The 25,805-nt window shown below is 43.5% G+C and overlaps 1 long non-coding RNA gene across 1 annotated transcript; it reads left to right on the forward strand.

The window, feature by feature from the left end:
• Positions 1–1,166: 1,166 nt before the first annotated feature.
• On the forward strand, positions 1,167–7,347 carry LOC148141092 (uncharacterized). The gene is made up of 2 exons (XR_015753146.1): positions 1,167–2,686; positions 2,828–7,347. It is a non-coding gene; the product is annotated as an uncharacterized LOC148141092 (long non-coding RNA).
• The last annotated feature ends 18,458 nt before the right edge of the window (positions 7,348–25,805 follow it).

Here is a 25,805-nt window from a genome sequence, read left to right on the forward strand (position 1 = left end):
GCTAGCTATGAACATGTTGGTTTATACATAGAAGACAGAGTGGGGCCTGAAGAAGGGCTTATGCCCGAAATGTCGATTCTCCTGCTCCTTGGCTGCTGCCTGACCTGCTGCGCTTTTCCAGCAACACATTTTTCAGCTCTGATCTCCAGCATCTGCATTCCTCACTTTCTCCAGAGTGGGGCAGGGCGTAAGGAGTTAATAGTAGATGGGAATAGAGCACAGAGAGAGAGAATAACTACTGGATAGACAAAGGAGTTGGTATCAATCAGGCTCGGAGACTGAATAGCTGTTAATGAAGACTGTAAGTGTTTAACAATGGGTAGTGTGTAATGGCAGGCTATGTGATAACAAGGCCTGGTGTGTGGGGTAGGGGGTGACGACTTTGGAGAGTTCAGGCCCTAAAGTTGTTGAATTCGATATTGCGTTCCGGAGGGCAGCATGTTAACCAGGTGGAAAATGCGATCTAGTTCTTCTGGCTTCGCTGGAATACTGCAGCAATGAGATGTTGGCCAGGGAACAGGGTGGTGTGGTAAAGTGGCAGGCAGCTGGAAGCTCAGGGCCTTTTTTTGTGGGCAGAATGTAGCTGTTCTCCGAAGCAGTTACCCAGTCTATGTTTACCTGTGGGATATAAATGAATTAATGTTATTTCTGCAAGTATAAATTCTGATACAGAATAGGAATGAGAAAATACATATTCAGCAAAAAGAAAGGATATGTGAGCATGAGACATGAATACAGAACAATGGTGGATATATGGGCAAACAGGAAAACATCTGTTCTCCTCGCTTGTACAGAGACACAGGAACAAACCCTAATTAAAGAGGTCAAAGTGGCCTCTGGATGGAAATAGATGCTGATAGAAGAAAAGATATGCCTAATCAATAATCTATAATAGACTGACGTCAAACACCCTTATGGGAGTCAGAGATAAGAGTTTGTCACGGACAAAACAGGATAAACAGAAGTTGTGGGATCAGTCTTAAGGAAATGAGTGACGTAAGCGAAGCAGGGAACAAACAATGGAATAAGGAAAAATATGGGGATTCAAACTGTATAAATTTCGAGAGTTTGTTGGATATAGTGTGCATTCTGTAATTACCATACCTGGTGATTAGACAAGGCATCCACCTATAGGTGTATAAATAAAAAAGAAGCTGTTGTTCAGATATTTGTCTCGGACTGAAATTATTAAAGTGAGTGAGCTTTTGTTTCTCACAATTGGGGGCTCGTGTCCGGGATTTTCTTCCATCACCGGGGGGAGTGGCTGGCCTTGGACACTGGGAAGACGCGTCCCGTTCCCCATTGAGGAGCGGTCCCGTGTCCCGGTTTGGTCTGCTCCCTTGGGTGACTGATGTGAATCCTATAAGAGAGACATCTGAATCAGACAGTGATAGGAGCTCGATAGAAAATACGGTGACAAAAGGGGCCAGGCAACTCTGTGCACAGACCAAGGTAAGAAAATTGACTTTTAAGTATTGCCTTGGTGGCCGGGATTGAGTTTTAGTAGTTAATAAGGGACTAACGAAGGAACTCAATATGGCTTGCGCTTTGGGTTAGGAAAAAGCCTCCGGGGAAACAAAGTAAGGAAAAGGCAATGGAAATGGAGGCGGGGTCCCTTACAACATTCCTCCGGAAAGTCCTTTGGGCAGGATGTTGTGGAAATTGGCAAAATAATACTTGTGCAAGGGAGAAAGATGATTAAATATTGTTGCTTTGTATGGACTAAGGACTCCATTCTTCGTCCCGCTGTCTTCTGGCCAAAGTACAGATCGGACGAAGACTGGGTTTGTGAATATCTGAGTTTATATGTCAATGTGCGAAAGAGAGAGAGAGAGAGAGAGAGAATGTAAAGAGCTGTACAGCTGGTAGGAAGTTTAACCCTTTGTGATTTGGTTTGAGTGAACATTTGTTTGTTGGTGATTGAATGTTTGTGTTTTATTCCCTGGAGCTTGAGTTCCAGGACTGTTTTGAATCTGATTTTGTTATGGAAACTTAACATGATTTCTTTTAAGGTTAAGGATTCTATTGTGATTATGAAAAAAAAAGGAATGATAACTCCTGTTCTTTTTACAGATCATGACTGCCTTACTATCAGTTTCTAACTAATCTCTTATCTTTACATAAAAGCGATTTATGGAGGACAGTTGAAGTTTCAGTTCAACATTAGATTGTAGTAAAAGCAAAATTCTATGGTTAATATCTGTGACCTTGGATTCAGCCATTGTTCATGCATTAGAAGTTTTTTTTTTAAAAAAAAAACTTGAGTAGACAAATTCTTTTAAGGCAAGTTCTGATTATTTTACGACCTATAGTATTGTAATTGAGCAATGATTGGTCAGGACTATTTAAGAAAACTAATTCTGGATCTAAATTAAAGGACTAAAACTGGGTAATTACAGTGAATTGCAAAATTGGGAACTGTATGCATTTTGCATTTTAACTATTAAATACTGAAGAAATGAACGTAAATATATATAAATATATTTATAAGTTAGGAACAGGCTTTGAAGGTTAGTCAAGCAGTAATTGATGAATTGGTGTTTGAAGTTATGGGGAGCTAGAAATATTGCAATATTTCTTTAAAAAAAAGAAAAAGGGGAAAAACGTAACGACTTATCCCCTTTGGGAGGTGCCCATAGGGGACAAAGAGATTGGGTTTGTAAGTGCCCCCCTCACCAGTGGGGAGGTCAGAACATTTAAAAAGGAAATGGAGGTCCTGGTTGAGGATCCGGTGGGGTTGTCTGAACAAATTGTTCAATTTTTGGGGCCCAGTCTGTATACATGGGCTGAATTAATGTCTATTTTGAATATATTATTTACTGGGGAGGAAAGGGGACTTGTACGAGGAACTGCCATTAAAATATGGGACAGGGAACACCCGATTGGAGATGGGGATGCTGGACAGGGAGAGATGAAGTTTCCCCTCAGAAACCCCCAGTGGGAAAACCAAAACCCAGAGCATAGAGAAGAAATGAGGGAATTGAAAGACCTGTTCCGAAGTCACAGAATTTGATTAAAGCCTTTGAAATTAGACAGGAGAAAGATGAGACTCCCTCAGCTTTCTTGCAAAGATTAAGGGACTCAATGCGGAAATACTCTGGAATGAACCCTGAGGACCCAGTGGCACAGGGTCTTTTGAAAGTACATTTTGTGACAAAAGCATGGCCAGACATACAGAGAAAGATACAGAAGATAGAAGGATGGAGCGAAAAATCATTAGATGAATTGTTGAGAGAGGCACAGAAAGTGTTTGTAAAGAGGGAGGATGAGAGACAAAAACAGAAGGCGAAAATGATGGTAGCTACGGTTGATGAGGTAATTAAGAGGAGAATGGAACCAATAGTGAGCAACCGGAGTGGCAGGAGGCAGCATGTAGGACAGAGAGGGAGAGGGAGAGGGAGAGGACAAGGGGGAACATTTGATAGAGGGTTTGAGCGACAGGGGCAGAGATGGAAGTCGCTACAGGCAGGATGCTATTATTGTGGAAAGATAGGGCATTTTAAGCGGGAGTGTCCTGATCTACAAAGGGAAGAAAAGGCAATTCCGCTTATGAATTATGATGAAGAATAGGGGTGTCAGGGGTTCCTGCCCTCGGGGGCCCACCAGGAACCCTTGATAAACTTGAAGGTGGGACCGTGTAGGGAGGAGGTAATCTCCCTAGTAGATACGGGGCAGCACGGTCATCGTTGAATTTTAAACCAAAGAAAGTAGAAATGTTTACACGGTCAATTATTGTTTCGGGGGTGAAAGGGGAAGGATTTACTGTTCCAGTATTTGAACCTATGATGATAGAAGGTTCTAAGGATAGGATCACAGGGGAACTGCTGTATATCCCTGATATAGGAAGTAACTTACTGGGGAGAGACCTAATTATCCTTTTAGGACTGGAGATTGGAATTCAGGAAAAAGAATTAGTTGTACAACTGGCAATATTGACAGAGGATGCAGAGAGAGAGATAGACCCTATAGTATGGGCTAGAGTAGGGAATCGTGGAAAACTACAGATCCCTCCCCTTTTAATAAATTTAAAACGGAAAGGGGACGTTGTCTGTGAACGACAATATCCTATTTCCATAGAAGGTAAACGGGGACTGCAGCCAGTAATTGAGGGACTGATTAGAGATGGACTGTTGGAACCATGTATGTCTCCTTATAATACCCCAATTCTACCAGTACGGAAATCTGATGGAACTTATCGATTGGTGCAAGATTTGAGAACATTAAATCGGATAGTGCAGGTCAGGCACCCAGTAGTGCCAAACCCCTATATGTTATTAAGTAAGATCCCTCATGATCACAAATGGTTTAGTGTGATAGATTTAAAGGATGCCTTTTGGGCTTGTCCCTTGGCGGAGGACAGATTTGGGACTATCCCCCTATGAAATCTTATTTGAATTACCTTATCTGGGAACACAGGGAGAATTGCCAATTCCCGAAACTAAAGATTTGTTTTTAAAGAAGTATATACTGGGCTTGTCCTCCTCTTTATCTTTCCTCAGAAAACAGGGTCTATTGGCACAGACTCCGCCCCTTGAATTTGCTGTTCATCCCATCCGGCCAGGAGATTGGGTCTTAATAAAATCATGGACAGAGACTAAGCTGCAGCCAGACTGGGAAGGGCCGTACCAGGCTCTTTTGACTACCGAAACGGCAATAAGGACGGCGGAAAAAGGCTGGACTCATTATACTCGGATCAAAGGGCCAGTGGACCCTCCAGTTGAGGAAGAAGTCTGGACAGCCGAATCAACGCAAGACCCGCTGAAACTCAGACTAAAGAGACTTTGAGTAATTGACTATACAGTGGCGACGCGAGCGCGGGATTATTTCTGTAAGATTGTATATTAAGCCTTTTTGTGTTCTAGCATAATGATCAGAATACTGGGAATGCTTAGAGTTATGATGCTAGCCCTCTTGGTATTAGGATTTTGTCACATATCATTTTCATATGTATTATTAATGGTTCCTGAGTCTGATAATCCACAAGTAATAGACACTGATATATGTAGCTTAGTAAATTGTGGGAATGTAGCTAATCAGAGACAATACCGCAACTCAGAGATACATCTTAAGTCCTATGGGGATGGCCTTGGGGATGGTACCTGGTATAATGGTCTTGTCACAATACACCGGGCCCCCTTTCGACCAGCACCGATTGTCCCGATAAAAAGTGTAACCCCATATATTTAACGATAAGAAAAACCACATGGCACGGAGCGGTTTTGGGAGGTGGCACTTATGAGGTACAATTAAATGAAACATTTGGGATTGAAATGAAAGCAAATAGGAAGGAGTTTGTGGGCTGTTGTTTTCGAATTAGCATAGGACAGGGAAAAATTGGTAGAATTACTGGGTAATGAGATACAACCTTTCACCCCTCCCAATGATCCTACAGTAGTAAAAATTATAGAGGTAAAGGATTTGAAACAGACCATCGAGATAGAGACTGGGTACGGGGATGCAAATGCCTGGGTTGAATGGGTAAAGTATACTGTAAAAAGTCTGAACAAAAGCAATTGCTATGCATGTGCCTCCGGTAGGTCAGTGGCCCAGGTGGTTCCCTTTCCGCTTGGGTGGAAGCGAGACAGGAAGGGCATGAAATGTATGATAGCCCTGTATCAGGATGAGACTGCATGGAATGATAGGAATTGTACCTCCCTATCTCTGATGTTCCCTCCCTTGGAGGAGAAAGATGCAAAAGTTCCCCCCACATTTTCCGCCGCAGTTGGAAATCACACGTCATGTGTGCACAGGCGAGGTACGAGTCGGTCGAGAGATTTGGGGGAGCTGAAATTGTGTACAGAGATTAAGAATGTTACCGAAACGGAGAAGGGAGGAAACTACTCGGCATTAAAGGTTCCCCGAGCGGATCTGTGGTGGTACTGTGGAGGAAAAATATTGAGACCCACACTACCTCCGGATTGGAAAGGGATATGCGCAATTGTACAATTGGCAATTCCATTTACCCTGGCATTTGAGAAGGAAAAGATAGTAGGGAAAAAGGGAAGGGGTAAGAGATTACTGTTAGATAATTCTTTTGATGACAGGATTTATCTTGATTCGGTAGGAGTCCCTAGGGGAGTACCTGAATTCAAGGCTCGTAACGAGATTGCAGCAGGCTTTGAGTCAGCTCTCTTTTGGTGGGTAACAATTAATAAAAATGTAGATTGGATAAATTACATTTTCTATAATCAACAGCGATTTATAAATTATACAAGAGAGGCGGTTAAAGGAATATCAGAACAGCTTGATGCGACGAGTAGGATGGCATGGGAAAATAGAATAGCCCTTGATATGATTTTAGCAGAGAAAGGGGGTGTATGTGTGATGTTAGGAGGAAGCTGTTGTACCTTTATTCCTAATAACACTGCGCCTGATGGTTCAATTACTCGGGCCTTACGGGGATTGACTACCTTAGCAGAGGAACTGGCTGAGAATTCAGGAGTAGACACATCTCTCACAGGGTGGCTTGAATCCTGGTTTGGAAAATGGAAGGGGGTGGTGGTTTCTATCCTTACTTCCCTGATAGTAGTAGTCGGGGTATTGGTGGCCATTGGCTGTTGTATCGTACCCTGTATACGAGGGCTCACCCAGAGGCTGATTGAAACAGCCTTGATGAAACGAATGCCCCTGAGGGGAATCAGACAGAGGAACTTTATCAACTAAATAATAAGGAAATGAGTGAGACTAAGATGGATGAAATCTCTGAAATGATGCTTGCGAATTTTGGGAACAATGTTTAAAAAAAAAAGAGACAAAAATGCAGAAGATAACAGATAGTAATGAAAAGAAAAAGGGGAAATTGTGGGATATAAATGAATTAATGTTATTTCTGCAAGTATAAATTCTGATACAGAATAGGAATGAGAAAATACATATTCAGCAAAAAGAAAGGATATGTGAGCATGAGACATGAATACAGAACAATGGTGGATATATGGGCAAACAGGAAAACATCTGTTCTCCTCGCTTGTACAGAGACACAGGAACAAACCCTAATTAAAGAGGTCAAAGTGGCCTCTGGATGGAAATAGATGCTGATAGAAGAAAAGATATGCCTAATCAATAATCTATAATAGACTGACGTCAAACACCCTTATGGGAGTCAGAGATAAGAGTTTGTCACGGACAAAACAGGATAAACAGAAGTTGTGGGATCAGTCTTAAGGAAATGAGTGACGTAAGCGAAGCAGGGAACAAACAATGGAATAAGGAAAAATATGGGGATTCAAACTGTATAAATTTCGAGAGTTTGTTGGATATAGTGTGCATTCTGTAATTACCATACCTGGTGATTAGACAAGGCATCCACCTATAGGTGTATAAATAAAAAAGAAGCTGTTATTCAGATATTTGTCTCGGACTGAAATTATTAAAGTGAGTGAGCTTTTGTTTCTCACATTACCTAATGTAGAAGAGACCACATAGTGGCCAACGAATGAAATGGACTAGATTGTGGGAAGTGCAGGCAAAATGCTGCTTCACCTGGAAGGTCGGTTTGGTCTCTTGCATACTGAGGGGGAAAGGAGGTAAATGGGCAGGTGGTGGACCTTTGACAGTTACAGGGGAAGGTGCCGTGGAGTTCTGGGAGGGTGCTAGGAGAAAAGGAAGAGTGAACCAATGTGTCCCAGAGGGAACTATCCCTCCAGAAGGCAGACAAGGGAGGAGGGGGAAAATGTGTCTTTTGGTGGCATCTTGCTGAAGGTGGCAGGAATAGTGGCTGATGATCTTCTGGACGGCGATGCTGGTGGGATGCTAGGTAAAGAGAAGGGGAACACTGTCACTGTTGTAGGAGGGAATAAAAGGGGTGAGGTCGGAAGTGCAGGAGACGGATTGGACCCAGTTGACGGCCTTGTCAACAATGGTGCTGGATAATCCTGGTTTGAGGATGAAGATGGACATTTCGACATACCAACTGGGATATGAACAGACTGAAAGCCACTGAGAGCACACACTTCTTTAATGGTATTTAACCAAGCTATTCAGCAGGCAAGAGCTCAATGAAAGGAAGAGCAGTTCGAGATTTATGAAGTGAATGCAGTCATGTGGTTGAATTGCCGTAGAGGCACTACTTTTAAGCCAGTGACAGTGCATTTACATTTCGCATAAATATGGCACAATGCAAAGACCACCAGTGTAAAGTTTTGATGCTTGGTGTGGACAAATCTTATGAATCTGAGAGATTATCTGGCGAAATTGGACCGGATGCAGATATTTGAAGCAAAAATAATGGTAGTGGGAGGATCTCAAGAGTGAGATTCCAGAGGCACAGTGCAGATATGGCCCATCAACAGAAATCATTATACTTTCAGATCTAGAGCCCCAGAGGTATTCCCAACCAATCAGGGCGAGATGAATCAGTAAAATAAAGATATTTATCATGAAAAGTATCCTAAAAGCATAGAGAGTTTAGTCGAAAATCAAAATCGATAATGTGAAAATATGTAAAAAAATTACTCAGAAAGGCCAAGCCGGGCATAAGGAAATTATTAGCGGGTAAGATCAACAAGAAATGCTTTTTTCAGTAGATTAAGAACAAAAAGGAAAACTACGAAAATTAAAGGGCTCCCAAAGTAGTTTCAGCCATTCGCACATGAATACACATTACAAAATCTTGATCATCCAAACTGTAACATTTTTTTTTTACTAATCATGTAGATAGCCCAACAAGGGGCGAGGCCACATTGGATTTTGTACTGAGTAATTAACTCAGCAAGGTGTTAGAATTGGAGATAGGTGAGCACTTTGGTGATAGCGATCATAATTCAGTTGCGTTTACTTTAACAATGAAAAAGGATAGGTACGTTTGGCAGGGCAAGCGTTATAGCTGGAGGAAAGGCAGTTATGATGCGATTAGGCAAAATTTAGGATGCATGGGGTGGGGAATGAAACTGCAGAGGATGGGCACAATTGAAATGTGAAACTTATTGAAGGAACAGCAACTGCGTTTCCTTGACAAGTATAAAACTGTTAGGGAGGGAGGAAATTGTCAAGTGAGGGAGCCGTGTTTTACTGAAGGTGAATCTCTTGTAAAGTGGAAGGAGGAGGATTATGCAGCAATGAGACGTGAAGGTTCAAGGTCCTTGAGTGTTACAAGTCAGCCAGGACGGACCTATGATTTGGAGATGCTGGTGTTGGTCTGGAGTGTACTAAGTTAAAAATTATATTTCCCTCCCCTCCCCTATCAGCATTCCGTAAAGACCACTCCCTCCGTGACTCCCTCGTCAGATCCACACCCCCCACCAACCCAACCTCCACTCCCGGCACCTTCCCCTGCAACCGCAGGAGGTGCAAGACTTGCGCCCACACCTCCCCCCTCACCTCCCTCCAAGGCCCCAAAGGAAACTTCCATATCCGCCACAGATTCACCTGTACCTCCACACATATCATCTATTGCATCCTTTGCACCCGATGTGGCCTCCTCTATATTGGGGAGACGGGCCGCCTACTTGCGGAGCATTTCAGGGAACACCTCTGGGACACCCGGACCAACCAACCCAACCACCCTGTAGCTCAACATTTCAATTCCCCCTCCCACTCCACCAAGGATATGCAGGTCTTTGGACTCCTCCATCGTCAGACCACAGCGAAACGATGGTTGGAGGAAGAACGCCTCATCTTCCGGCTAGGAACCCTCCAACCACAAGGGATGAACTCGGATTTCACCAGTTTCCTCATTTCCCCTCCCCCCAGCCTGTCTCAGTCAAATCCATCAAATTCAGCACCGCCTTCCTAACCTGCAATCTTCTTCCCGACCTCTCCGCCCCCACCCCAGTCTGACCTATCACCCTCACCTTGACCTCTTTCCACCTATCACATTTCCGACGCCCCTCCCCAAGTCCCTCCTCCCTATCTTTTATCTTAGCCTGTTGGACCAACTTTCCTCATTCCTGAAGAAGGGCTAATGCCCAAAACGTCGATTCTCCTGTTCCCTAGATGCTGCCTGACCTGCTGCGCTTTTCCAGCAACACATTTCCATCTAAGTTAAAAATTACACAACACCAAGTTATAGTCCAACAGGCTTAATTGGAAGCACTAGCTTTCGGAGCACCGCTCCTTCATTAGGTGGTTGTGGAGGCCACAATTGTAAGACACATAATTTATAGCAAAAGTTTGCAGTAAGAGGAGGGACCTAAAGAGAATTATAAAGAGCCAGGAGGGAACATGAGAAGTCTTTGTCAGATAAGATCAAGGAAAACCCTAAAACTTTCTATAAGTATGTCATGAATAAAAGAATTAATAAAGTAAGAATCGAATCTGTCAAGGACAATAGTGAGAAGTTGTGTATGGAGTCCACAGAGATAGGAGACGTGATAAATGAATGTTTTTGTCAGTATTCACACAGGAAACAGATAATATTATCGAGGAGAATACTGACATACAGATAATTAGACTAGACGAGACTTAGGAGGTGCTGTGAGCAATTCTGGAAAGTGTGAAAATAGATAAATCACCTGGGATGGATGGGATTTATCCTAGGATTCTCTGCGAAGCCAGTAAGGTGATTGTGGTGCCTTTGGCTTTGATCTTTATGTTGCCATTGTCTACAGTAATTTTGCCAGAGAACTAGAAGATAGCAAACGTTGTCCTATTGTTCAAGAAGGGGAGTAGAGAAAACCCTGGTAATTATAGAGCAGTGAGCTTACTTCAGTTGTGGGTAAAGTGTTGAAAAGGATTCTCAGAGATGGGATTTATAATGAACTGGAAATTCGTCATTTAGTTCGGGATAGTAAACATGGTTTTGTGAAGTGCAAAAGTTTTGAGTTCTTTGAGAAGGTGACCGAACAGATGGATGAGGGGAAAACAGTTAATGTTGTGTATTTGGATTTCAGTAAAGCATTTGGTAAGGTTCCCCACGGTAGGCTATTTCTGAAAATACAGAGGCATGCGGTTGAGGGTGATTTAGTGGTTTGGATCAGAAAGTGTTTGGCTGAAAGAAGACAGAAGGTGGTGCTTGATAGGAAATGCTCATCCTGGAGTTCAGTTACTAGTGGTGTACCGCAGGGATCAGTTTTGGGCCCACTGATGTTTGTCATTTTTATAAATGACCTGAAAGAGGTGTAGAACGATGTGTTCGTAAATTTACGGATGACACTGAAGTCGGTGGAATTATAGATAGTGCAGAAGGATGTTGCAGTTTACAGAGAGACCTAGATAAGCTGCAGAGCTGGGCTGAGAGATGGAAAATGGAGTTTAATGCAGAAAGGTGTGAGGTGATTCACTTTAGATGGAGTAACAGGAATACACAATAATTGGCTAATGGTAAAATGCTGGGAGATTGTAGATGAACAAACAGCCCTCGGTGTCCATGTACATAAATCCCTTAAATATGCCATCTAAGTTGAGAGGGTTGTTAAGAAAGTATACGGTGTATTAGCTTTTATAGATAGAGGGATTGAGTTCCAGAGTCACGTGGCCATGTTGCAGCTGGACAAGACTCTGGTGCAGCCACACTTGGGAGTATTCAGTACAATTCTGGTTGCTGCAGTATAGGAAGGACATGAAAACATTGGAAAGAGTGCAGGGGAGATTTACCAGGATGTTGCCTGCTATGGAGGGAAGGTCATATGAAGGAAGGTTGAGGGATTTGAGGCTGTTTTCATTTGAGTGGATGTTATGTGTTAACTTAATAGAGGCACACAAGATGATCAGAGGATTAGATAGGGTGGACAGTGAAAACCTTTTTCCTCGGATAATGATGGCTAGCACAAGAAGACATAACTTTAAATTGAAGAGTGATAGATATCGGACAGATGTCACAGGTAGGCTCTTTACACAGAGAATAGTAAGGGGGTGGAATGCCCTGCCTGCAACAAGAGTAGACTCAACAACGTTGGGGGCATTTAAATCGTAATTGGACAAATAAATGGATGATAATGGAATAGTGCAGTTTAGATTGGCTTCAGATTGGTTTCAGAGGTCGGCGCAACATTGGGAGCCGAAGGGCCTGTACTACGCTGTAATGTTCTATGTTCTCTCACTTTGGTTAATGTAACTGTGTTTGTGATTTCTCCCATCTCAATGATTATGAACCTTGACTGTATCCCATGGGGTTGCTACTTCTGCTAGTTCTGTCCTGACAGAGGGACAGGACCTGCCCTGAGATGATCATATTGTTGTCTGGGACATTGTCTGGAAAGTGGGATTCTGTAAGTGTGACTATATTCGATTGTTGTTGGAATAGTTTGTGAGAAATATACTGTAGGTCAGTTTTAAGTTTTTTACAATAAAGAGTTAACCTATCTTTGTTTGTTTGGATCTTAAAACCAAGCCAAACTAAATTGATTATTCATTTCAATAATCAGAATGCACACCAAATTATTGCTAATGTTAGTAACTGTAGTAACCAGCTGATTATTGCTCAGTTCAATAACAGCAGTAAACAGCTGATTCATGTTCAGATGAGTAAACACAAGATCTTTGCACTATCATATGCATCAAAAATATGATTGAAAAGGCTGGAATCTAAATCTCGTCTTGCTGGACCACACTGGCACCTCCAGTAAAGAGTGACTGGCTCCTTAATATTTCCAGACAGCTCCCAAACTGGATCTGGACAGTTATTCAAACATTTTCTCACAACAGACAATTTAAACTCACCCTTGAACAAGGGGTAAGTGCATGGAGCAGACTGGCCAATAAACTGGCACAAGGCTCAGTGCAATTTTCACCATTTATACAAATAAGCTGCCAATGACCATGTCTGGTAAGTTTGTCCATGTTGATGACATCTAGTGTGTCACATTCTCCTCTTTGGAGCAGATCCTTACAGAAGGTATTAGAAAAGTGATGGATCACATGGCATCTTGCATTGAATCCCTCATCAACAATACCCAGTGCATGTCAGCTCCACAATCCCAGTGTCCAAAGAAAATTGTGCATCTACATTGATAGCCAGCATGATCCCGACTAACATTATTGTGTGTGATATAAACATAAAATTTTATGGAGTTTTTTTCAAATATTTTATTGATCATTAACAGCAAAGTGTCATTATTGAAGATCATAAATCCTTTCATCATTACCACTTGATCATCCAATAAACAAATCCGCCCAACTGTTCAGTTCAATTTTTGGGGTGAAATCTTATGAAAACATAGCGCCCAAATGATGAATCTGATTATCACACCCACGATCAAATTATTACTTATCCCAAGTACTTTCAAAAAGTCCAATTATTTTTCCCTCGAATGTAAATATTCCGCACCTAATTGTTTTCATGACAGTAATTTAACTATGTTTCCAAATATTCCAGATACGAGGACATATTAAATTGATTCTATCTATCTCACATGTGAGTAATTTGGGATATGAATCTCAGTGTCTGAGTGATGCTATGTACGGAGGCCGTTCCTCTGAAAGACTGACAGATTGTTCCAAAGAATATATCGCTTCAGCTCTTCATAACAAGCGAGGTACTGCTTGCAACCAACCAGCTTACACTCACAAAACCTCAAACCCAGTATCCACCATGAGTCACAATTGGTCAACATTTTTATTGAATTCTAATCCATTCATGGGCATCGCTGGCTGGGCCAGTATTTAATGCTCATCTCAAGTGGCTGTTGAGAATGTGTTGGTGAGCTGCTTTCATGAGCTATTGCTGTCTCTGTGTTCAACATAGACTTGCAATACTGCTATGAAGGGCTGTGTAGCAGGGATACTTACAGAATGGTGAATTATTTCCAAATCAGGATGATGATTGACTTGGAATGGATTCTGTCGTGCATGGTGATCCCATGTATCTGCAGCTCGTGTCTTTCGAGATGATTATGGGTTTGGAAAGCTTTGTTTGAGGAACTTTGGTGAATGTCTGCAATGAATCTAGTAGTTGGCACATATTGCTGCTACTGAGAGTCAGTGGTGGAAATAAGATGGTTGTGGTTGCCGTTAAGTGAACTGCTTCATCTCAGAGAGTAGGTGAAAATGAGGTCTGCAGATGCTGGAGATCAGAGTCAAGATTAGAGTGGTGCTGGAAAAGCAATGCAGATCAGGCAGCATCCGAGGAGCAGGAAAATCGACGCCTAAAATATCGATTTTCTTGCTCCTCGAAAGTTGCCTGACCTGCTGTACTTTCCCTGCACCACTCTGATCTTGACTCTTATACCAGATAGTGGCAAGCTCCTTGGGTGTTGTTGCAACCTCAATCATCTCAGCAAATGGGGAGTGTTTCCCACACTCCTGACTTGGACACATGGATGTCAGAAAGTGAGTTATTTGTTGCGGTATTCCTAGCTTCTGCCCTGCCTTCTCACCGCTGTATTTAAATGGATGTCCAGTTCAGTTTCTGGTTAATGCTAATCTCCAGATGGTGATAGTTGACGAATCAGCAACAGTAACCCCATTGAATATCAAAGGACGATTGTTTGATTCGCTGATATTAGAGTTGATTGCTGTCTGACATTTATGCTATTTGCCACTTTTCATCCCAAGCCAGCATATTGTCCAGGTTTCACTGCATTTGGTTAAGAACTGCTTCAGTATTTGAGTAGTCGCAAATGCTGCTGCACACAATGTATTCATTAATTAATATCCCCATGTCTGACCCTATGATGAAGGGAAGCCCATTGATGAAATTACTGAAGGTGGTCAGGCCTAAGACATTCCTTTGAGAAACTCCTGCAGAGTAGTCCTGCAGCTGTGACGACTGACCTCAAAGAACCACAACTTTCTTCTTTTCTGCCAAGGATGACTTCATCCAGTGGGAGAGTTTCCCCCGATTTCCATTGCCTCCAGTTTTGCTCAGGCTCCTTGAAGCCACATCAGGCAAAACACAGCCTTGATGCTAAGTACAGCCAGCCACACCCCACCTCTGGAATTCAGCTCTTTTTGTCCATGTTTGGACTAAGGTTGGAATGAGACCAGCAGCTGAGTAGTGTCACTGAGCATGTTGTTGGTATGTAGATGCTGCTTCATAGCACTGTTGATGAAGCTTTCCTTCACAATTTCATGATCGATATCATATTGATAGGGTGGGAATTCGCTGGGTTGGCTTTGTCCTGTTTTTTGTGCACAGCACATCCTGGGTCCATTTCTACTCTCTCAGGTCGATGTCAGCAGGAACTGCTTGCCCAGGGGTACAGCATGTTCTGGAGCACATGTCATCTGTCCCATTGCTGGGATATTGTCAAGGCCCCAGCCTTTACCCACTACCGGAGGCGCAGATGGATCAACCCATCAGCGTTTCTGTCTGAAGAGCTTGGTGAATGGGTTTAGCCTTATCTTTGCATTGATTTACTGGGCTCTCCCATGGTTGATTATTGCGGATACATGTGAAGCCACCTCCTGAAATGAGTTGTTTAAATGCTCCCCATCACTCACGACTGGATGTGACAGGACTTCAGGGCTCACAACTAACATGTTGGTTTTAGAATTGCTTATTTCTGTCTGTCACTTCCTACTCATGCATGTGGCGAATGTGTTGGTGAAGACCATAGCTTGGAAGTCATTTTGAAGCAGGCGGAGAATGGTGACAGAATTCTGTGGGCATCCACGTTTGAGGAAGATATCCCACAATCCCTCGCAGTCCACAGAGTCAAAGGCTTGACGATTGAAAACGGCCGTGTACAGAGGTTGCTGCTGTTCCCTGCACTCTGCTTGGATTTGTCACACACACACAACCCGAGCCATTCACCCTCTTGATGGGCTGAATCTGCACTGAGACTCGGGAGGAGCTCTTCAACCACTGGGAGCAGGGACTGAGGAGGATACCCATGATGACCCTTCCCATGGCGGACATTGGGAAATCTCTCTGTACAGTCGGATCAGTCTCCTTTCTTGAAGATGGTCACAATAATGGTGTCTCTTCGCTCTCCCAGCATGCTCCCTTAATTCCAGACAAGGATGGTAAGGTGGATTCATGTCAAGAGCGACTCTCAGCCATATTTTAGTCCTTCACTGGGGATTCCATCAGTGCAGGTGACTTGTTGTTGTTCTTTTGTTGGAGGTGTTTTTGCCCTCAGGGTGAGTTGGAGGTTTGCAGAGATGGCGGTGGGTAGTGTGTTGTATGATGGTATCAGGAACGTTTGTGCTGAAGGCTGTGAATTGGTGGAGGAGGCCCTCGAAGTGCTCTCTCCAGCGAGTGCTGACTGCCTCTTGGGGATTCTTTGTGTTTGGCTCTCAATAGGGTCACTCCCTGGGTACTCGGGCTGACTCTCTCCACTCACCATCTATTCTTTAGGTCCGTTCGCACCTCGGACTTCAGTTGTGTCTCCACTTGTTTCCTTTTGCTGGTGATTTGATGGAGCTACCGGTTCAGGAATACCTCACGTTTGGTGTCTCAGAGATCCTGGATCTCCTGCTTATTCGCACTGAGCCAGTCCTGGGGTTTCCTGGTCGAGATGCACAGGGTCTCCACACAGCTGCTGAATGGGGAGTGGTTTCGGGTGGACCAGATGCTGTGGGCAGTCTGTGACTCATGTATCTTGGTCATCATCAGGTCGGCTGTGAGGCACTGCCTGAGAACCACTTCCTTCGGTGGGATAGAGATAGTTCGAGATTGGTGTGGAATGAATTTTTTGTCTCGTCCATTGTGTCTACATTCAGGGCAGAGGCACCGACGGCTGAGATGTACTGCTTCTGGCTCAGGGTGTGTCAGAGTGTCATAAGGAGCTCATGTACCCCACAGGGGAATTTGTTGGGACGTCTGACTAGTTTGTTTGTGATGGTGAAGCCGATCCCATAGAGACATTGTTCTGTGTTTGCTTTTCCAGTACCCACCATCTTGTTCTTTAAGTTGTCTTTCTCCAGGTAATCATATCCCACTCACGGCAGTGGTGTCAATGTTGTAATGCTGCGTTATAGCAGCAGTATATTGGTATTGGTATTACCCATCGGGTTCCTGATGTTCCAGCTCCCAGGTTCATTTGTCAGTGGGGCTGGGTTGGGCTAGAAGCTGCCTGTTTCTCGATCCCTTTAATGTAGAGTGGTCACTGCACAACAAAAACCAAATGGTCCCAAAGGAGAGAGGTCTGGGGCCAATGGCAGGGAAACTCCCAGAGAACTGAAGACCAGTCTCTGCTTTAGGACCCCGTTGGGCATGTTCGATCAGGGACTAGACAGAGATGGATGCTGTTATCTTCAGTTACTGAAGGGACAAGATGCCTGTGATGAAACTGACCGACTGATTTTTCCTGTTTCTGAAATACTCTCTCCTGAGTTCAGGGGCAAATATTTCTCTCCATCTTAAAGAGTGTCTGAAAAAGTTCCCCACCATGATAATTACCGAACAGCGTGTGCCTGCCAAGACCACGCAAGGAAATGCACTTGGCTTGGGCACTACCTTCTAGATCCACAAAACAAAATTAGAGATGATGTTAATATTCTATATTTGATGCTTTATTTTTCACTTCAAGAACAAAACCATCCTTTGGACGCAAGATTTTATTTATTATTTCAGAATGAAGAGTGAGTGTGTGTGTGTCTATGTTTCTATATTACTAATGGGTGTGGTTATTCAGGATTATGTGTTCATTCAATAAGCTGTGTTTTGATTCTAAATGTATGTTTTTAAACATCCCTGGCTGTTCAATCACTATTTTAACATGACACCGATCAGATGTTTAATTCGCTGAATTTGCAGTCTCCCAATTGTGCACCATCCCGTCCATTACCCCTGCCTAAATGGCCTAATCTGTGCAACTTCATTACCCTGAACTGCGCCCCCATAGTTCCTCCACCATACACCCATCGCATATCAAAGCCACTCTGAATCTCCAAAAGTGTACAATACCCTCCTCCATCCGAGAGTCTGAGAGGACTGGAGGCGGAACAAATAAAATCGATGAAAATGCCCAGAATATAGCTCCAAAGCCAAGTGAGTAACTGCAGGAGATCTCATATGACACAGTGAACATTGATGGTGAAAGGAGTGAATGTTTGTTGATGTGGGACCAATCAAGGGGCTGCTTTGTTCTGGATCAGGAAAATCCTTTTGTGTGATGTTGGAGGTGCATTCATCCAGGCAAGTGGACAGAGTTCCATCACACTCCCATCTTATGCCTTGTAGATGCTGAGCAAGCTCTGGGCAAAAGGGAATGGGAAGAGGTCCGGAGGCAAGTTACTGTCTGCAGGATTCTCAACAGCTGAACTGTTCTTGGAGCCACAGGATTTGTTTGGCTGCACCCGTTCAGTTTCTGATCAATGGTAGCTATTGGGAATTTAATCTCGATAATACCACTTAAACACAAGGATGTTGCTCGAGATGGTCATTGACTGGTACTCCCCGGTCATGAGCATTGTCCAAATCTTGCACCATTTGGACATGGACTGGTCCCAGAATTGAGGAGCTTCAAATGGTGCTGTTCATTTTGCAAACATTAGTGAGTATCCTATTTCCAACCTTCTGATGGAACAAAGAAGCAACTGAAGATGGTTGGGTCAAGGAAGCCAAACTCAGTCAATTATGACCTTTACATCAAGAGCTGTCACTCTCACTTCACCTCTGGAGTTCCTCTCCCTTTTCCATGTCTGTGCCAAAGTTTTAATGAGATCAGGACGCAACTGGCACTTGCTGAAACTATACTTACAACCATTGAGCATGCCATAACTTTGCAAGTGCTGCTTGGTAGTGATCCTTTCCACCAGTTTGGTAATCTTGGAGAGTAAAAAGTGAGGACTGCAGATGCTGGCGATCAGAGCTGAAAATGTGTTGCTAAAAAAGCGCAGCAGGTCAGGCAGCATCCAGGGAACAGGAGAATTGACATTTCGGGCATAAGCCCTTCTTCATTCCTGAAGAAGGGCTTATGCCCGAAACGTCGATTCTCCTGTTCCCTGGAGGCTGCCTGACCTGCTGCGCTTTTCCAGCAACACATTTTCAATCTTGGAGAGTAGACAGGTAATGGACTAAATGGTTAGGATTTGGATTTCGTGCTGTTGATACATGAGGACATGCTTCTGAAATATGTCCCATTGTCAGATTAATCGCAGATTTGTATCGAATCCTGCTCCAATAAAGTTTTATTGCATCAGATCAAACGTGGGCAAGGTCACCACCTATTGATTCCTAATGATGTCAACCCTCATCATACCTCGCTGCTGACACATCTCGTTTCCATTGTCAGAACCACTTAGAAGAAGCACTGAAGGCGAAACGACAAAGACTATGCACAAGGGCCTTTCTCTCTCTCACACACACACACACACACACTCTTGTTGTCTCTCTTTGTCTTTCAGAAGTCTTGCTTCGACTGTTTTACTGTGAAAACATCAGTAACACTGTGGAACATTTTCATCCTCTGACCGATTGTAAACAACTTTCTTGTGTACCTTCCTAAAGTCTGCTACGATTCTCTTCCATGGCCACTCTATCGTCAATTTGTGTGGCAACTGTAAAATTGGAAGGTGCGTCCTGAGAACCCAAGTGTCGTGCCATCAGCGAGCTAGACCTCACTGCATAACAGTTCCCTGGTTGGGGCTGTTAATCTGCTCCAATCAGGAAGTTCTGGCTTTAAAAAAAGAAGTGCCAAACATCCAACACTCTGAGAGAATTGGAGCAGTGTTAAGGATTTTCCCCATGTCAGTAAAGAGGGACTGGGTGATGGGATACCATCCTCTGAGGAGCTATTTCACCAAGTCCAGTAATGTTCTGAACATTAACTGCCATCAGTGAGTCTCAGTTGCCGGGAGCACACATTGGGACGTTGTGTCTTCAGTGATTGTCATTTTCAGCCTGTTATTTTCAACGGATCAATCTTGAGTGCCGCTGAATTTAACATCAACTTCTAATTTATCATGCACTCAGCAAGAATACATTGTGCAATATTAAAGATCTTTCAAATATTAAGAATGTCTAAAATGAAGAGGCTGAACCTATCCCTAACCACCTTCCCAAAAAGCAGCAGGAACACTGTTTTCCTGTCCCTGTTAGATCAGACACGATTCCCATATAGATGTTGAACTTGGAACCATATGGACCAGTTAATCAACACTGTTGCAATTTCCTTTTCTCTTTTCTTTGATATTGCTTGTGTGACTCAGTTTTCATCAAATCTAAATTGACATATGCTCTGGTGAATATTTCCAAGATTTTGACAGAGGAACACAGAAGGAACCACCCAGTTCCAGAGGGCTGTTCTTAGTGAGGGAGAGTGAGAAAGAAAGAGGGCGAGAGAGACAGAGCTGCCTTCTTGAATCACTGTTGTCCACTTGCTGTGGGTTGACCCATAATGCAGATAGGGGGGGACTTCCACGATTTTGACCCACTGACAGTGAAAGAACGGCAGTATATTTCCAAGTCAGGGTGTTGACTGGCTTGCAGGGGAACTTGCAGGTGGTGATGTTCCCAAGTACCTGCTGCCCTTGTCCTTCTCGATGGAAGTGGTTGTCGGTTTGGATGGTGGTGTCTGAGGATCTTTGGTGAATTTCTGCAGTGCATCTTGTCGATAGTACACACTGCTGCAAATGAGCGTCGGTGGTGGAGGGATTGAATGTTCGTAGATGTGGTGCCAATCGAGTGGATTGTTTTGTCCTGGATTGTGTCAAACGTCGTGAGTGTTGTTGGAGCTGCACCGATCCAGGCAAGTGGAGAGGATTTCATCACTCTCCTGACTTGTGCCCTGTAGATAGTGGATAGACTTTGAGGTGTCAGGAGGTGAGTTACTTGCTGCAGCATCTCTAGTCACTTGTATTTGTCGCCATTGTGTTTACGTGGTGAGGCCAGTTGAGTTTCTGGTCAATGGTAACCCCAAGGATGTTAACAGTGGGGGATTCCGTGATGGTAAGACAGTTGAATGTCAAGGGGCAGCGGTTAGAGTGTCTGTCATTAGTTATGAGATTATTGTCTGGTATTTGTGTGCCACGAATGTTACTTGCCACTTGTCGGCCCAAGTCTGGATTTTGTCCAGATCTTGTTCAGTTTGAGCACAGACTGCTTCAGTATCTGAGGAGTCACGAATGGTGCTGAACCCTATGCAATCATCGGCGAACATTCCCACTTCTGACCTTATGACAGAGGGAAGGTCATTTATGACGCAGGTGAAGATTGTTGGGTCTCATGAGGGACTCCTCAGGGTATCCTGAGGGACTCCTGCAGAGATGTCCTGGAGCTGAGATGACTGGCCCGTCTCAACAACAACCATCGTCCTTTGTGCCAGGTTTGACTCAAACCGGTGGAGAGTTTGTCCCCAGACACCCATTGATTCCAGTTTTGCCAGGCTGCTTGATGCTGTAACTGGTCAAATGTGGCCTTGGTGTCAAAGACTGTCACTCTCACCTTACCTTTGGAAGTCAGCTCCTTTGTCCATATTTGAACCAAGGCTGTAATGAGATCAGAAGCTGAGTGAACCTGGCGAAACACAAACTGGGCGAAACTGAGCAGATTATTTCTGAGCAGGTGATGGGTGATAGCACTTTTGACGATCCTTTCCATCAATTTACTGATGAAGCTGTCATTAATAGTGGGAAACCTGATGGAAGTCAGAATACAAGTAATTTAAATATATACTTTCAGAAAAGTAGGATATTATGAGACAGTCAACATGACTTTGCCAATGGAAGGTCATGTCTCACAATTTTAGTTGAGTTCTTTGTTGAGGTGGGGCATGGGCAGCGGATGAGTGCCGTCCTCTGTATGTTGTATTTTCCACAATAAAGACTGATGTAAAATAACTGCCAACTGACATTTTCCATCACTGTCTCTGCAGATTGAGAAAGAGGGTTGACGAGGGAGAAAGGAGGTTTTACTTAGTGGGACAATCTGTGACGAGAGGATAGAGTTTAGGATAAATGGGTAGCAGATTTAAATCAGTGATGGGGAGGAATTACTTCCCACAGAATCATGAATCTGTGGAATTCACTCCCCAAGAGTGCAGTGGACATCAGGACACTGAATATATTTACGGTGGAGATGAATAGGTTTTTAATGGGTAATGGAGGATGACAGAGAGTGGGCAGGACAGTGGGAGTTGAAACTGAAATGAGATCAGTATTGAATAGCAGAGCAGGCTCGAGGAGATGAATGGCCTCCTCCTGCCCCTAATGCTTAGGTTCTCATGGTGACTTGACAGAAACATCAGACAACTCTCCGCAGAGGCTGCCAGACCTGCTGAGTTTTTCCAACATTATCTGTTTTTGTTTGAGTATTAATTCGAGGTGCTATATTTAGTCGTGACATTGAAGTGAGATGAGAATAAAATTTATTTTGAAAATGGGGTTCCTATTTGGCAGCTTTTAATCCATATCCCTCTAAACTCTTCCTATTCATAGACACATCCAGATGCCTTTTCAATGTTCTAATTGTACCAGCCTCCAGCACTTCCTTTGGCAGCTCATTCAATACATACACCACTCTCTGCATGGAAGTGCCATTCTTTTGATCATATCTCAATCATTTCTGCCTCACTTGAAACCTGTGCCATCCAGTTTTGGACTCCTCTACCTTGAGAAAAAGAAAGTGTCTATTTACCCCATCCTTGTCCCTCATTATCTTATAAATCTTCATGAGGTCTCCTCTCAGTCTCTGACACTCCAGGGAAAATAGCCCCGGCCTATTCAGCCTCTTCCTCTAGCTCAAACTCTCCAAACCTGGCAATTCCTTTGTAAATCTTTTCTGATACCCAAGTATCACAACATCTTTCCTCTAACAGTGAGGCCGGATTGGGATGAAGTATTTAAAAGTGACCTAACCAGTGTCCATTACAGCCACAACATGACATCTCAACACCTATACTCAATGCACTGACTAATAAAGGCAAGTGTATCAAACGCCTTTTTCATGGCACTGTCTATATGCAACTCCACTTCCAAGGAACTATGAACCTGCACTCCAAGGTGTCCTTGTTCAGCAATAGCATCTTATAATTAAATGTGTAAGTTCTGCCCTGATTTGCCTCACCAAAATTCAACACCTCACATTTATATAAATTAAACTCCATATGCCACTCCTCAGACCATTGTCCCATCTGGTCAAGGCCCCATTGTATTCTGAGATAACCAAATTCACACTCCACACCATTACCAGTTGTAGTGGTAAATTTATTTTAAATTATAGATTTTAAAATTTTCCCCTCTAACCCTATACCTATGCCCCCTAGTTCTGGATTACGCACCCCAGGGAAAAGACCTTGTCTATTTACACTACCCATGCCCCTCATGATTTTATAAACCTTTATAAAATCCGACACTCCAGGGAAAACTTTCGAGAGCCTCCGACAATCCAGGGAAAACAGCCCCAGCCTATTCAGCCTCTCTCTGTAGCTGCAATCCTCCAACCCTGGGAGCATCCTTGTAAATCTTCATGAATGTTTTTCATTTGAGTGCAAGAGCAACTGGAATCAATAGGTGTGTTTGTGATGGCTTTATTTTATCAGTTCAAAGGCCTGTGAGTTGAATCAGATTACGTATTCACTGATGTAGGACACAATTTTGTGTGGTATCACGAATGACCAAGTCAGAGGCATAGTACTCCGAAAGTCAATTCTCGCATTTACCAATCCAATAGACACTTGCAGAGCGGGCGAAATGAGCCAGAGTTAACTAAAAGCACTGCAGCAAGATATAGAATTACCTGTCCACGAAGTACATTACTGCTCTCAGAACTCTACAAACATTCCAGTACCTGAGGCATGTCCAGCTCAGGGACTTGCACAATATCTCTGCCTTTCCTTGGCATTTTTGCACTTTGGTGCCTAAACCAGAACCTAATGTTTCACAGTGTTCCTGTCTTGCCTAGGCGATTATTGACAGACATAAGCCAGGCAGCTTAGCCTTGTTGTTAACGGTGATCAGTAAAGGGGCTGGACTGTCAAGCACTTGGAACAGCAGCTAAAGCAGCAAACACACTGCATCTGCTTCAACTAAATGGTCATGTCTCAAAACCTCAGGGAATCAGTTCCCAGTCAAGGCAATGGAGACAGGGTTCAGTCAGGAGATCCTAGCACAGCATGTCCAGGGACTTTGACATTGTGTGGGACAATCAGGAGCAGGGAATCTGTATCACTACAGTCCAGAGCCACACAAACTACTCATTACATCCCCGAAATGCTCTGGTAGATTTTTCGATCCATAATTTCCGTTCACCAATCCATGCTGACCCTGTCCATTCCTGTCACTGGGGATCAGTTCAATGAAATTTAAAGGAGGGGTTCAGAGGCCCCTGCAGCAAGCAGTGAAGTTGGGGAAGTCAGTTCTGGGCACTGGGGACAGCCTGCTTGGAGAAGAGTGGACAGGAATTGTGGAAGGAGTGGGAAAGTCACCATATTAAAGGTGGAGGGAGACAAGGATGTGGGTTACTGTGGAAGTGCGAGTCACCTTCGCTGTCCCGGTTTTGATATGGGGACAGTGCAGCGTGGTGTTGTCATGGTGACGCTGTAGGCCTGGGGCTGGGGGATGGGTAGTGTTGTGAGGTGACGTTTGCAAATGAAGGAGCTGTGTGGTAAAGTACAGTAGCTCATGGACTCTACACAAAGTGCAAGGGGGAAAGGAGGCGGAGGATGTCATGTTGCAAATGTATAAGATTATGGTTCGGCTTCACTTCGAGTGTTGTGTTTAATTCTGTTCACCACCTTACAGGGAGGATGTGGAGGGTGAAGAAGAGGTTTACCAGGATGCTGCCTGCATTAGAGGGTATGAACTATGAGGAGACTCGAGAAAAAACTCAGGCTGTTTTCCTTGGACCAGCGGAGTCTGAAGGGTGACTCCGTAGAAATCTATAAACTTATTGGAAGCATCAATAAAGTTGACAGTCAGAATCTCTTTCCCAGAATTGAAATGTCTAAAACTATCCAGCACACATTTAAGGTGAAAGTGGGAAACTTCAAACGAGATGTGGGACACTGTTGTTTTCCACAGAGAGCGGTAGGTGTCCGGAACGTAATGTCAGAGGTAGTAATGGAGGCAGATATGACAGGGGTATTTCAGGGGCGTTTAGCCCCATAAGCAGATGTCTGTTCAAGGAATGGAGGGATATGGAGAAAGTGACCATCCACCAGCTGGAACTGACAGTTAATAAATAAATGCAAACAGGCGTGAACGTATTTGCAGGAATAGTGGGCAGCAACCTAATCGAAAAAATAGACGAGAAATCAAACAGTGCCACTGTTCTTGTATTGGTCAGGAGATCTCTCACTGCCATGGAGATGAGGGAAAGTTCTGAAGAGACTGTATTTTCCCCTGAACAGCATCACAATGCTCGCCAGGGTCGAGAATAGATCAGGAAAATGTAAGCAGGGATATAGCACAGGACTCGTCTCAAACATTTGTTTGGAGTTAAAACTTTCCTTTGATTGTTATCCACAAATTGAAAGATTATGTTGTCTCCAACAAACAAATATCTATTTGGAGCTGGAATGTCTGTGGAAATGTAATAGGAATTGCAACTGTAAAGGTGTGCAGATGTATTAACCAAGTGCTGATTAACACATAAAAAGCCACATGACCTGAGTGCAATTTCCCGATTTATAAAGTATTCCATACTAAATGTTAACAATTCAGTGTGCTCAACAACGGATTCCCATCCATCTTCGATTCTTACAAGCGACCCATTGTTTTAGTCTATCCTCCTACATCGAACATACCCTCTATGAACAGAGAAGCAGCTGTCTCTCAGTGACTGTGAACTCAAAACTTTAATCATTTGTGTGTCTCCCCAGAAGCCACACCTCCTCCTGCAGCATCCAAAATATTTTACTTTTCTTCGTGATTTCAACTTTGGTTTGCACTCTTGTACAATTGCTCCAGATAAATTGCATTTTCTATTTACCACCTACTTATCCCACTTCAAAAAGATGTTGATGAAATTTCGTTGAGCTAAAATTTTCTCTGTGTGTATTTCCACCTGCCTGATCTGTTGAGTATTCCCAGCAATGTCCTTC

Source organism: Chiloscyllium plagiosum, unplaced genomic scaffold (assembly GCF_037043375.1).
Source record: "Chiloscyllium plagiosum isolate Xiang-an unplaced genomic scaffold, Cpla_swu_hap1 HiC_scaffold_35, whole genome shotgun sequence".
Classification (NCBI taxonomy): domain Eukaryota; kingdom Metazoa; phylum Chordata; class Chondrichthyes; order Orectolobiformes; family Hemiscylliidae; genus Chiloscyllium; species Chiloscyllium plagiosum.